This window comes from Amblyomma americanum, chromosome 1, assembly GCF_052857255.1.
Source record: "Amblyomma americanum isolate KBUSLIRL-KWMA chromosome 1, ASM5285725v1, whole genome shotgun sequence".
NCBI classification, from domain to species: Eukaryota; Metazoa; Arthropoda; class Arachnida; order Ixodida; family Ixodidae; genus Amblyomma; species Amblyomma americanum.
In genome coordinates this window covers 333,939,894-333,954,287 of record NC_135497.1, presented here as the reverse complement: position 1 = coordinate 333,954,287, position 14,394 = coordinate 333,939,894, and the positions used below count along the sequence as shown (strand labels likewise).

The 14,394-nt window shown below is 47.2% G+C and overlaps 1 pseudogene; it reads left to right on the top strand.

Annotated features, from left to right (window-relative positions):
- Nucleotides 1-1,501: 1,501 nt before the first annotated feature.
- LOC144121024 (nose resistant to fluoxetine protein 6-like) lies at nt 1,502-11,822 on the top strand (annotated as a pseudogene).
- The last annotated feature ends 2,572 nt before the right edge of the window (nt 11,823-14,394 follow it).

The following is a 14,394-nucleotide window of genomic DNA, read 5'->3' as shown; positions in this document are numbered from 1 at the left end:
ATGCTGTTGGACTGGCTCGCGTCTTTGCCGACATGACCTCCTCTCCCTGGCTGGCGATTACCCACGTTGTGGCGCCCCTGAGGAGATGCGGAGCAAATATTTGTCAGTGCCTCAACTTCGTTCCACGACGAATTGCATGCAGGTTCCGACGCCTGGGCCTCCAACAGATATCGCGACGTACATTATATTCCTTCTACCAAGGCCTTCTTGGATTTTCTGGCCTTCTTGGATGACATAGACTTCAACGGCCACCCCAAGTCGAGCTTTCTTGGACAACACTTTTATTTGTGAGGCAACTGTGGAGTATTATAAGATACTGTTATGAACATATTGGCGGGAATGGCGAAACGTCCTGAGCCGTAGCAAAATCTTGCTTTTAAAGCTTGTCCTGCGCTGGCGCCGAGTAGTGATTGCCATTGAAATCCAATAAGGGACGCCTTTGACAATAAATAGCAGAAAGTAGGAGCGTCCCAACTAGTGTTCTGTGGGTGTATTGATTGTCATGGAGCAATTTATGATATGAGAAAACGTCGGGGCATAAGTGTTTATAACCGAGAAGTTAACTTCCTGTTGGAAAATTGCGCTTGCCCAGAATTTCTTGGTATATGAGGCTAACAGATTACCGGACGGACTGTTGTCTTTGGCACACAGAGTGTCTGTGGCGCACGAGCCACCTTTCGATGCTCTCCTTCTTTCAACTATATCTCCTATCCTTCTTCTATTTTCCCTACTTCGCTGCCGTCGTTTTTGTGAGCGACGAAGTGAATGATGATGACCCGCCCCGGTGGCTCAGTGGTTAGGGCGCTCGACTACTGAGCCGGAGTTCCCGGGTTCGAACCCGACCGCGGCGGCTGCGTTTTTATGGAGGAAAAACGCTAAGGCGCCCGTGTGCTGTGCGATGTCAGTGTACGTTAAAGATCCCCAGGTGGTCGAAATTATTCCTGAGCCCTCCACTACGGCGCCTTTTTCTTCCTTTCTTCTTTCACTCCCTCCCTTATCTCTTCCCATACGGCGCGGTTCAGGTGTCCAACGATATAGAAAGACAGATACTGCGCCATTTCCTTTCCCCCAAAACCAATTATTATTATTATTAAGTGAATGACAAAATGCATGCCGCGGTACAATAGCGGAGGCTGCTCGAATCGGGCGCCGTACGAATTGCATCACGTCACCAGAGTACACTGCTTTTGCACCGAGCTTCCAGCACTCATCATGGGCTACGATTACGATTTCGGGCAAAAAATCACCAGATTTCCTCGCGCTAATGGTTTTGGAGAACGACGTTTTCTTCATTTCAAAAACCAATTTCACATCATCTTCACAGCAGTTGCGACCTTGCTGTTGGCCGTAACGACCAGACTGCGCTAATTAAAAAGTTAATTGAGAAGTGTGTCACTGCTAAAGTGGCTGCACATCGCTCTTCAGAAAAACCTCGCCATCCACGTAAATACGTGCCCTATTTGAAGAGAACTGCATCCTCGCCTCCACCGTGATAATCACCATGATAATACGTATGGAATAGGCGGTAAGAAAAAAAACAAAAACAGTTTAAATTGCTAAGCTCTATTCTTCGTCATAATGGCGCATTTATTGTTCCCATGTCATGACAGGTGTCGTATACATCTACGCCTCGCTAAGATTTTTGTACCTAAAAACGGAACTCTGAGTTTGGACTAGCGAAAATACACTCGCACACCTTTCTTTTCTTTTTTTGAAACTGTACTAGGACCAGTGATCGACTTGCAGAAATGACCCATTAATTCACATCGATTAGAATACTTATTCTAATCCCCTGTTGACTTTAATTTCTACAGTCGATTTTTAATCACTACAGCAGAGTTAATAGGTCATGCAGCAGGTTCCGTCCAGTTAAGTAAGCAGGTGCCTGTCGTGAACAGCTGCATTTTGGCAGTGTATATCATAATGCACCTCTTGGCAAAGAGAACGAGAGAAAAGCTAGAAACAGTGCAGACTATTTGTAGACTTTATAATTCCCAGCGCACGCTGGGAGACTTTTTTATTAAAATGAATAAAAAGAAACCCAGTCTTGGCATCGTCTTTTCTGACCTTAAGTGTTCGGAACGGATCTCTGTCAGCGAGTGAACAATAGTTGACGCAGTGCCACAAGTCACAAGTCAGTCACAAGTCAGTACCACTGGTCAGCTGACCTTACAGAATTCCCATGTTCTAACCGAGGTACAGCTTCTCATACCACGAACTCTTACAACTGGCGTCTCCATTTTTCTAAAACCAAATTTATTGTCACAGGGTATCAATTATGGGTGAATGTGTGACTAAATATGAATCCGTAATTAAATGTATGGAAAAAGGCTAGCTGATTTGATGAAGTCCAGTGGAGAACGATAGTACGGTCCCTACGTCCAGGCAGTGTATGAAACAGGGTTGCTTGGTGAAAGACCCGCTACCTTGAGTTGCCGGATCCTTGTAGGCTTGAGTGCTGGGCAGTCCCACAGTAAGTGATGAATATCGGCTTCAATGTTCTCGTGTTTGCATATCGGACACCCGCGTCTCCATTTCTTCCATGCAGTAGTGGGTGATCTCAAGGTTAATATCAAGGCTGCATGGTGCTATATTGACCGGCCAGTCAAGCTGGACCAACGCCAAACCCTGATTGGGTAAAAAATGAGGAATATGCAAGCCTTCCGACGCCTATATATTCGTTTATTTATGTATTTATTTGTTTGTTTGTTTGTTTGTTTGTTTGTTTGTTTGTTTGTTTGTATGTTTATTTATTTCTATTTTTCATTATTTATTTATTTATTTATTTATTTATTTATATTGTAATGGGACCGACCGGCAGCAGTTCAAGCAGCGCAGCGAAGATGTAGACGATGTGCAGATGGGATTTCGAGTTATGCCTGTGAGTGTGTCCATCGCGTCGCTGTTCGACCAACACACACTAACCTGCGCTTCTAATAAACACCTTTACACTTCGTGGGTGTGTCTCGGTTCCCGTCCTGCTCCTCATCCTGGAACTTCAAAGCGGAACGCTTCTCGTCGGGAAGTCCAAGCGAACCATCGCAGCCCATCCCTACCACCATCCCCTGTTCCGGCTTGCCGCGCCAGCGTGACCCTTCACTCCTTAGTGGCACCAACGACCAGGACGTCATCGATTGGCTGGCCTCCTACGAGCGTGTCTGCAGTTACAATCGGTGGGACGATTCCGTTAAACTGATCAACGTCCTCTTCTACCCCACGGACGTTGGCAACCTATGGTTTCGCAACCATGAAGCCGACCTTCCCACCTGGTCGTCCTTTAAGACGAGCTTCGTCGACGTTTTCGGCCGCCTCGCCGTTCGGAAACTTCGCGCCGAGCAACGTCTTCGTGCTCGAGCTCAGCTACCGCCAGAGGCATTCACTAGTTACATCAAGGATGTCGTTGACTTGTGCAAGCGTGTCAACCCGTCCATGACCGAAACTGATAAAGTCAATCGCATCCTTGAAGGGATCGCCGATTACGCTTTTCAGATGCTCCTGGCGAAGAACCCCAGCTCCGTCACTACCGTCATCCAAATTGTGCCAATGCTACGACGGACTACGAAAGCAACGCGGTTCTACGCGCCAGTCCGGCGCGCCGGCGGAGGGTCTTGCTGGCTTGGCCCATAATGTATCGTCTTCTGAACAGTCCCTGTTCATGCAGCACGTCGAAGACTTCGTCCGAGAAGTCGCTCGCCAGCTTTCTCTGCTACATCACATTCTCGACCTCCTCTGCCCTGCTCTCCACCAGGCGGCATCCCTCACGCCCACTATCCGCCGCGCTATTCAGGAGCATTTAGCTGCAGTTCTGCTGTCCAGCCGCCCACTTCTGCCTGTGGCAGCACCGCTCACCTATGCTGAAGCAGTCACCAGTACACGTCGCTCTCCCACCCTTGCCGCCTACCGTAGTAGCCCGGCCTTTTATGCTCCACCGCCACAAGCCCCGTTTCGTCGGCCCCGGAGGCATTATTTATTTATTTATTTATTTATTTATTTATTTATTTTATTATTTATTTATTTATTTATTTATTATTTATGTAAATGTTTCTCCTTTTGGCAAACACAATCGTGCTTCCTTTTCCTATGTGTGGGTACGTGTATTATTCTATGTGTATGGATTTCCTTTCTCTCCCTCAAATACCGATTGCTTTCAGTTCACTCTTGACTCATTTACTGCGCTGTGATTGAGCGCATTGCTTCCATTATGGCAGTTTCGCAGTCTGCCCACGAGCAATCTACTCTAAAAAGTCTCGACCACTAAACCAAGTGTGGTTGGTACTGCAGGCAGCAGCAGTTAGTGAATATGCGAGTGCATTCCTCTCATATCAGTGTGCTTGTCTTCTGGTCAACACCTCGGCAATTACAGCCAAAACGTGCCGGTGCCCACAAGAGCGTTCGGAAGAAGAAAATTACAACAAAGCTGAATTCCTGAGCAGTCTAAGCGCGTAGCCACTAATTGAAGAAATGTGCTCCGCACTTTCTTGCGAGACATGCATCGATGAATGGTTGTCCCTGTACGTAGCGAGGTAATCCAAGTCTTGCGCGCTTTTGGCATTCCAGAAACTTTTGTGGGCCCATACGTATTCTCTCTTGTCACTTGCGTAAACTTTCGTCGACTCAAAATGTTCAGACCCTGTTTTGTTGTCGTTTCTGTTTCGCTTTTGTGCGAATGCGAGTCGTGTAACCAGTTTTTGTAAGTAACTCGCCTCTTAGTGGTTGTGGGCTCTACGAATGTTGCACTGCCCTTACGCACAACCTAAGACACTTCTTTTTTACGCACTTTTTGCAGGTGCATATTTGTGCTGTGGACGGCTTTCATCCTCTTCGGAACTGCATACGACATCTATAGGACGGTGGTGGCGGCAGAAGACAGGTTGACGAAATACAACGCCTTCACAGGTAAGAAAGTTTTTCGGTCGCGTGCCTTCGCTCGAACGAATGGCGCAACAAAAACTGGCCTTTGGAATAAGAACACAACATGCGCGGGTGTTTTTCTTCCAACGTTAACTGTTCTTGGCGCGCCATTCCTTCCAGCGGAACTATGTATACATAATAAGCCGAAGTAGCAAGTCTTGTCAAGTTCATTTCTTCGCTCTCCGGTCGCGAGCGCAGTATCTACAAACTCCACGCACGCACGCACCAATGCACACACACGCACACATAGTGTCTGTGTGCTGCGGCGCTCCTTCTCGCCCGAAAGGTATTGTGTAATTCCGATAGCCAGCGCTGCGTCGGCTGCAGTCGCCTGTGTACTCATAGGCACATTCGTCAACTTGAATTATTCCTTCAATGTACAAAGCACAGTTGTACGTACAGCACAATTATTCTGGCAAAAAAAGTAAATAAAACAGAGTAAGGCGGACAATAGAGGCATCCTAGCGTACAAAGGAAACCTTCGGGGCTAGTGTAAAAGGTTGTATCGTATCCGGCCACAAACAACAGCCTGGGGCTCTATCAGAGCGTTGAAGCCTCAAGGAAAGTGCTTTCACAATGTTGGGAGACAAGAATAATCGAACAGCTTCCAGCAAACCTCACGACGCGTTCTGTGATTCGGCAACGCGATGATGTCCGATCGCTTTGTCTCTGTCGCAGCTGTGAACATCGCTGGCGCCATTTCGCAGGCTTCGTGCACGAAGCCGTGTAATCTCTCGCCCTTCGGAGGGCCTTCAAGAAGCTGATGGAGATGCCCAACTGGGGAGACTACTCAAACAAGCTCGGATTTATCCACGGCGTGCGGGTCTTCTCGGCCACGTGGGTGGTGCTGGGGCACAGCCACATGCTTCGAGACCTTCACGCCAGCTGTGAGTATCAAGGACGCTCCAGGGTGCTGGCGCGAAACCTAAGCGGGAGAAAAAGTGGAAGGGGCGCCAGAATGCTGGAAGGCAACCTGCCGCGGTGGCTCGGTGGATGTGGCGTCTGGCTGACGAGTGCAGCCTCGTGGAACCGAAACGCGGTCTCATTTCGACAAAGGCGAAATGCAAAGTACGCTCGAGTGCTGTGCGCTGAACGCGTATGTAAAAGACCCCCAAGCAGTCGAATTTAATTCGGAGTCCTTTATTATAGCGCTTCTCATAACCCGCGTGGAGCTTCGGGACGTCGAAACTCATGTACCACATACAACGATATCACAGCATGAACTTAACACGATAGCTACGATTTAGTTTGGTCGGATGTATGCGAGAATTAATGCAAAATCGAGCGCGGGTAGTCCAGTCAGCAGACCTCAGCAATGACTCAGGATGACATTAAATATTTGTATATTTACGATTTTTCCTTTCCGTTCAGCTAACACGATTCGCCTCATGCGTCGGGTACAAGAGGACATCTTGCTTACTGTCCATTTGAACACCTTCATGGCTGTGGAGACATTTCTCGCCATAACGTAAGTATCGCAATGTCGTTGCTTTAGCGGATAACGGTTTAACGGATGAGGGGGCTATAGCAGCGCTTGAACTGGGACTGATGGCGACAGTAGACAGATAACACTTCGGCCAGCACTGTAGCAACTCTACCCAAATGGTTCCAGGCTCAGCGTTTGACTGATGAGAGAGGAATCGCGCACGATTGCGACAGAAAAAAGTTTGTTTATATCGTTAATTCCACGCTTGTTGTAAAACAGGCAGTGAAAATGACCGCGCGGAGACATACCCTTCTGCTTTTGCCACTCGAATTTCCCGATTGAAAACTATCACCGGGAAAAGAGAATCATTAGAGAGCACAGGAATCGAAAGTTGAAAATGTGATTCTCTACTCAACCACTGAATTGTGGGGGAAAAAAAACTCCGTATCATTATTCTCCTCTTACAGTTCCATGACATATTCAGTTTATTGGTTAAATTGACCTAAAACAGCACTAATATAAAAATAAGCTCCTTACTTAAATTATCATACCCAATCTAAATGCTAACCGGACTTCCCACAGTGACCCTCATATGTTTTTCTCTTCTATCCTAAGTCTGTTTTCTTCATGAGCACCGCTTGAATAAACGAGAGAGGATTCATCTGCACCAAAATCAAACTTTTGCAGCGCATTCATTTCCGGCTTCCTGGGGAGGGACGTTTCGCCGGTATTGCTCTACATCATGCCGCTCGTGAGACGCTATATCAGGTGAGCCGGAATGGGAAGGAATGCCGCCGTGTATTGTGCCGATACATAGTTTAGAATAGAATGATTTACACTGCACGGCTTCAACTACGAGCTTCGATTTGTGACGTGTTTTACTGAACGAAAAGAAAGGGTATAGATAAGTAGAGTTTTTGACAGAAGATCAATGCGAAGAAAAGACTGCGTACTTAACCTCTCTTCATATCCTTCCTGTGTTTTTTATCCCATGAGAGGGAATATGTTCACTTCTTTATGTTCACGAAGCTCATTGTCCAAGTGACGGCGCATTGTCTAAGTGACGGGGCTGCAAGAAAACTACGACGACTTATTGTTTCTTCCGGCTACACACACAGAGCTATTTACCTCCTTTCTGTTGCAGCGAGCCTCATGCGTATCGAAAGCTTGGGTGAGCACTGCTTACAGAGAAAGGAGCGATAAAAAGGCAACAAACGCACGCGATTTCACGCCAGAAATCGTCTTTGTTATTTTTTTTACGAAATGGTGACTGTGAACAGCCGATGGCCGTTGATGTTCCGAACTTATAACGGCACTGCTGTATGTAGTTACACACCCACAGGTAGTTCGTGTTTCAAAGCTGGTTATTGGCGCTGATAACTCTGTCGGTAGACATCGTGGTACTCGTTTCCTGAGAAGTACACTGTTGATCCTGCAAATGCCACTAGCGCAATCAGCACAGAGGACCTATACACAAGCACTCTTCACTTGCGCCGCCTTTATCCATATCGCCCAAGGGTCATTCTGTAGCAGCCACACTCTTTCTTAGTTGGTCTGTTTCTCAGTTTCCGTTTGAGGCGTTCCTGAGTTTCGGGATAACCTCTGCATAGCTTGCACCGACATCACAGCAGCTGCCATGTTGGCGGATCCAGACCACGGTGTAAGGCTGCGCGCTCTTCTAATCCTCTTAGTGCCAACTACGCCAACGTGTACTGAGGAAGCATGGTCCACTTTCACGGCGCCTATGACGTCACGCCCAAGCTGTCTCCATAGCTGCTCGCACCTGTACGCGCGCTCGGGTAGGCTATAACGCATGCATCCACTGCATCTGCACAGACTGATGGTGCCGATGGCTGCGTTGCTGGGATTCGTGTACCTCATACCGGCCATCGTGGACGGACCCCCGCTGCACGACTACTGGCCGCTTTTGATGAAGCCCTGCGACAAGAACTGGTGGAAGATATTCACCATGAGCCAGAACTACATGGACGACTACAAGGACCTGGTGAGTCTTCGCGTTGAAGCGCGTTCAGCTGCTTGTGCAGAAGTTCGATTTTCCTACTTGAAACGATAATTGGGAGGCTGTGACGTGTGTGGCCATTTAACGGGCACGCTGACAGACCCCGTACTGCGCTTTGTTGTGTTCGGGATTTAAGTCTCTTTCTATGGCAGTGTGGGCTGTCGCATTATTATTATTGCCATAAACTTTAGATTCAAAGACCCCACACGTGCAGGCACGTATAAGAATGCACCGATGTAAACTTACATCACTCTGCTGTCTAATGCCCCTGAAGCCGTTACCTATAGAGCAAGAATAAAAGTGTACGTTGTTCGTTCGTTGACGAACGATTACATTTTTTTTCTCCCATTAAACAATGCAAAAACTTAACTTCAGCCCGCCGCGGTAGCTCAGTGGTTATGGTGCTCGGCTGCTGACCCGAAAGACGCGGGTTCGATCCCGGCCGCGGCGGTCGAATTTCGATGGCTCCGAAATTCTTGAGACCTGGTTACTGTGCGATGTCAGCGCACGTTAAGGAACCCCAGGTGGTCGAAATTTCCCGAGTACTTCACTACGGAGTCTCTCAAAGCCTGAGCCACTTTGGGACGTTAAACCCTCATAAACCATAAACCGTAAATCTTAACTGCAATGTGTAACTGAAACATTTGTATTTTGTGTGTCTCGCTTGTCAGAAGGTATTTTATGAGCTGCTCATGGTTTATTCTCTGGATTGCAGTGTATGCCACACTACTGGTACATCTCCATGGAATACCAGATTGCAATTCACAGCACTATAGTCATGGTTGCCATCTTCCCCAGGTGAACATTATTTCTCGCGTTGTCACTGCTATGGGAGACTTTGCTTGCATGAGATAAACTGATATTTACATCGAGTGACTCATTTTCCATCTTTGCCAAAGAGACTTCGTGTAAGCATTAGAGCTGACGTGTTGCTATTTTGATCTATTTCAAATAGCAACCTATCTTCTTTTGAATCAATGGGAGGTGTATTCCGAAGCTTATCATCTGTTTGAAATTGAAGTGTGCTGTCATGTTTAGTCGTAACAGGCAATGGATAATCGTCTACATAAGCGTAAAGCAAACGGAGCCGCTGATTCATACGCAAGAATGTCATTATTGTGTAGTATCAGCGTGAAAGCCTTTTTGTCGCTCAGTTCCTTCAACATGCCCTAAATATTGGCATTACCTACGGTCTACGCTGCCAACCGGCGTAAAAGAAAAACCATAAAGCCTGGCGCATCAACTACATTCAGTTAAGCTCTTCTCTTTTTGATCCCTTGGCGTTTTCCTCTGAGTTTGTCTGCGCACGTTCAGTTATGAGTGAAAGAGAAATGTGAAGAAACGTTTCTTTCATGTGCATTTTACAGGTGGCCTAAGGTAGCTTTGTGGCTTACGGGAGCTTCCGTAGCTGCCGCTTGCCTGACGGCGGGCATCCAAGTCTACGTCAAAAACTACACACAATTCAACATTGTTTTTACTGCAGACGTCCAGTAAGTCATTCTGGCAGTACACGTGCAGGCTTGTTTTGCGAACACGACGTAAGTCTTTGAAAAAGTGGGCGTTTATAAGATTCTTAGTAGTTGCGACAAAAGGTGCGGAGCGAGAATGAGCATGATACTGGTGGGGCTATGGTAACGACGACGCAGAGGAGGAGCAATGCAAGCTCCTTGAGTAGTGTATACATAGCAAAGGATATGCGTACAGCTTCATATGCGTCTGCCCGTAAGCATGAACAGAAAGCTTCGTCGTCAGATTGGGGCTTGTACAAAGGAGCAGGCGTGAAATGCTGTTGAAACCGTCATGGCCCTGAAGGGCGTGCACGGGGTGTAGCATGAAAACGTCAGGTGCTCACAAAAGGTATAAACTCTGCACGATCGGCATAGCTAGAACGGAAACGTCTACAACGTAAAACAAATTCTGAACTTGCCCCAGACTGCAATGAGTATATCTGATCGCGTTGGTTGCATTCGTGTGTCGATCATGCCCTTAAAAGAAGAAAAGCACGAGATGTGGGTTGAGGGGCTTCTTTTTCTTCCTAATTTCACATTCTGGAGTAGCGGGAGCTTCACAGAGTCTCGCTCCCTTGGTTTCCGTCTTTCAGTGTACCTGCGTACCTATCATTAGCGGCCTTTAACGTTTGCTAGATCGTCTCTATAGAGGATGAGGGCATGCCATTATACCTTCTACCTCTGTGAACTGCGCAGGAGTATCATCAACAGCTACATCAAGGCGTACACGCATGCGGCTTCCCTGTTCGTCGGCATGACCTTCGGTTGCCTTGCCGTGCGGCAAAACCAGCTGTCAAGGCTCATCCAGGGCGCCGCATGGGCTCTGGCCGCCACCGCATCCCTGGCCGCGCTGCTGGGAGTGCGCACCTGGTTCGATGGCCGGCAGCCGGAGAGGCTCGAGTCGGCCTTCTACGCGGGCCTCCACCGCGCCTCCTGGAGCTTGGGCGCCTCCTGGGTCATGTACGCGTGTGCGACGGGCCACGGCGGCTTCGTCAACAACCTCCTCGCCTAGCCCATATGTAACCCCAGGGAAGGCTCTCCTTCTCCGTCTACCTCGTGCACGTCACCCTGATGGGCTGCAACGCCACCCTCAGCCGAGAGAACATCAGTCAGCAGCCATTCCTGCAGGTACGTGAATGAAACGCGTCTGACTCGCATGCGTCGCTTGAATCCCGAAACAAGCACAGGCATATCGTCCAACGCCACAAAGATCGGCTAACTTTCACAGACCAAACTGCAATGAAAGGATTCTTTACTAACTTGATTACACGTTAGAAATCTTTAACCAGTGCTGCCTTTGTGTTTGATAAGTGGCCTCTTGATCCGGCGTTCAAATGTGGGACAGCCCGTTGTTAGTCGCTGGCGCGGCAGCGGAAACGCAGAGTAACTGCAGCTCGGTGTCAAAACACGCTGCTATCCTCAGCCATTTTTGATGTTTGCAGGCTCAAGCGTACCTGTCCCAGGCCATCATGTCCTATGTAGTGGGTTCCATCGTCTACATCTTCATCGAGTGCCCCGTGGCCTGTCTGGACAATGCATTATTCACCAAAATCATACCCAAGAAATTGATCATGAGTGACAACTCCAAAATTAAGGACGAAAATCAGGAACTGAAAGCAATCCAAGTCTCCAGCGGAGACGCCGCCGGCAAAACATGGGACGTGGCGCTGCCCATGCATGAGTGCATGAACGGCTTCCCTGACGTCACGAAAAACGCTATCAACGGACGTAACCTCAACGGCTACGTCAACAGCGCATGTGAAAGTGAATTTAGCGAAAAGGACACTGCACCCGGTGCCACCGTGATCACAGTGAATTTTTGAGGGCATGTTGTCTGTCTAGGTGCTCAAATGTGTAAATAGTTCGTTTTGCCTTCATATCGGTTGTTGGTGTGTTTATAGAACTTATGCAGAAACCTATTTGATCTGTTCATACACGGCATATCTAAACGGAGGAAAAAAACAAGGTGATGCAAGGGATATGAAAGACACATAGATAAATACAAAGCGTACAAAAGATGTCACGGTTGCATAGACGCGCAACCAGAATAATGAAATTACAAAAAATTGATGTTCCAAACAAGACATGAAATACTAGATTAAAGAAAGTACAGTTGAGTGAAATAATGTCGCACTTTTCTGCGTGAAATATTTTTGTTTTTTTTTACACCGATTCCATACACCAGGACGATTGTGCTTTGAAGATTGCAGCCTGATATCGGTGCGAAATCGAGGAATGATCCACTCTTTGAAACGACGCACATTGTCATGTTTTTCTTCTCGCGTAATAATATGGCTCTACAGGGCACGGTCTAAGGATTTGAACTGCCTAAAGCTCCTCTATGCCACTTGTGTTCCTAAGTGAGAAAAAGAAGCAGTGGTGAATTCCATTCCGAATACAAAATTTGTTCGTTAAGCAGCACCGAAAGTTCTACATGTTGCACTCTTTCGGAAATTAAAAAAGAAGTACAACAGAAAATGACTGCACCCTCACTGTTTCTTTGCCTACACGGATTCGTGGTAGAAGCTGAGGCGACATCCCAAAGAACTCAATTTCGAACCCAATTACGACTGTTTATACATGAAGTATCGCGGGCAAGGAAAAAGGCCCACAACAGCCGAAATGCTCAGGAATTCCCCATTCAATGGTATATAGGCACTTTCCCATTCAATGGTATATAGACCCCTTATTCACTGACTAAACTTATTCAATTTTTCATACAAGTGGCCATGCTGGGAAAATTAATGCACGCGAAGAAACAGTATTCCAGTAGCTCAAACGTTCTCCACCTGCCCCCCCCCCTTCCCCCCGTCGCTTTCTATGTAGGAACGTATAGACAGCTTCCACTGGCGCATGCCAGATGGCCATCATGTTGGTGGACAAGGATCACGGCAAAAATTCGCGCGCTTGTCTAAGCGGCTTGTCGCGACCTGAACTGTGGAAACTTCGTATCAGCGAGGCGTGTTGTTTCACTGTGGCACCCTTAAGGTCAGATGCAAGCAATATATACACAAGTGACGAGTTTACAAACATAAAGAGCACCCGGATTCAAACCTGACCGCGGCGGCCGCGTTTCGATGGAGGCGAAACGCAAAGGCGCCCGTGTTCTGTGCGATGACAGGGCACGTTAAAGATCCCCAGGTGGTCTAAATTATTCCGGAGACCTCCACTACCGCACCTCTTTCTTCCTTTCTTCTCTCCGTCCCTCCTATATCCCTTCCCTTACGGCGCCGTTCAGGTGTCCGCCGAGATGTGCGACAGATATTGCGTCATTTCCTTTCCACAGAAAGCAATTTACAAACACCAAGTGCACTTGCGGATGGTGAGGTTCCCAATCATCGTCTGCCACGGTTTGATTAGCCAATCAAATCCCAGTCGTATACACATAAAATGCTTCGAAGAAGTCTACCTTACTCGATATTCAATTTCACATGCGTCAATATTCGATTTTACATAATCGATTACTTGTAATTAACTACATTTTGTGTAGTTTTGTAACCAATCGATTTCTTTTTGAAACTGTAGCGTTTGGGGGCATTCAGTTAACGTTATGTTACCGTTTACCGGTAATAAATTACTTCTTTGCAAAAAAGGCTACCGGGGCGAAGCGTCCGTGACGATACGATTGCGTTAAATAGTTCGGCGGCTCACAAAAGTGAGCATGGCTGCCTGGCGTGTAGCGTTTTCCGCGGTCTTCCTTCCTAGTGTAACTGGTGCCATCTATGGATTCTTCTTGCAATACGTCGTGCCCGGCTGATTCGTTGTGATAAAAAAAAAACTGCTTTTTCCTTAAACTGTTAGAAACAGCGCCGAGATGGCGTGGAAGATGAGAAGGGATATTTACAAGACGGGCGCCGACTACGAACTGATTTATTTAGTTTCAAAGGGGCATAGGTATGACCATCACCCATGCAAAACATCTATCACACGATCCAGCGATAAACCTTATTGCCCCGTACAGTCTTTGCTTATTAACTGGACATACCACAGTTCTCCACAGTAAAAAACAAGAAAATTGACATAAAATCGGCTTATAATCTGGAATAAAGAAAAATCTCCTGTGTTTATCAACGCCGAATTGTATATCTCTTAGGCAGGCTTCGTCGAACTAGAAAAAGGAAAAAGGCGAAAACAAGGAACCAGTGTAGACAAAACAATTCATAGCAATGCAGTGTCAAAAATGAAAAAGGCGACCCCTGTCAAAGGGTCATCAAGACATACGAAAATCGCAGAAAAGATGGCAGTGGAATCTCTAATTTACAGCGGTTATCAGTAAGCGCAGTGAAATTAAACCGGATTTTACTCATTCTGACCAGGCCAGAGGCAAAAAATTCGTTGCAGGCAATTCGATATCTCTTAACTGCGTTAAGGTGAAAGATGTTCGCGACTCATTGCACTGATTAGAATTTGCCGCGCTTGAATTCATTTCACGACAGAGGAGAAGAGCTGCTGGCCGAAGCGTGCAGAAGGATCACGGGACATAACGATGCGCTGCGCCTTGATGTCACAAGATCTTAATGTCACGTGGA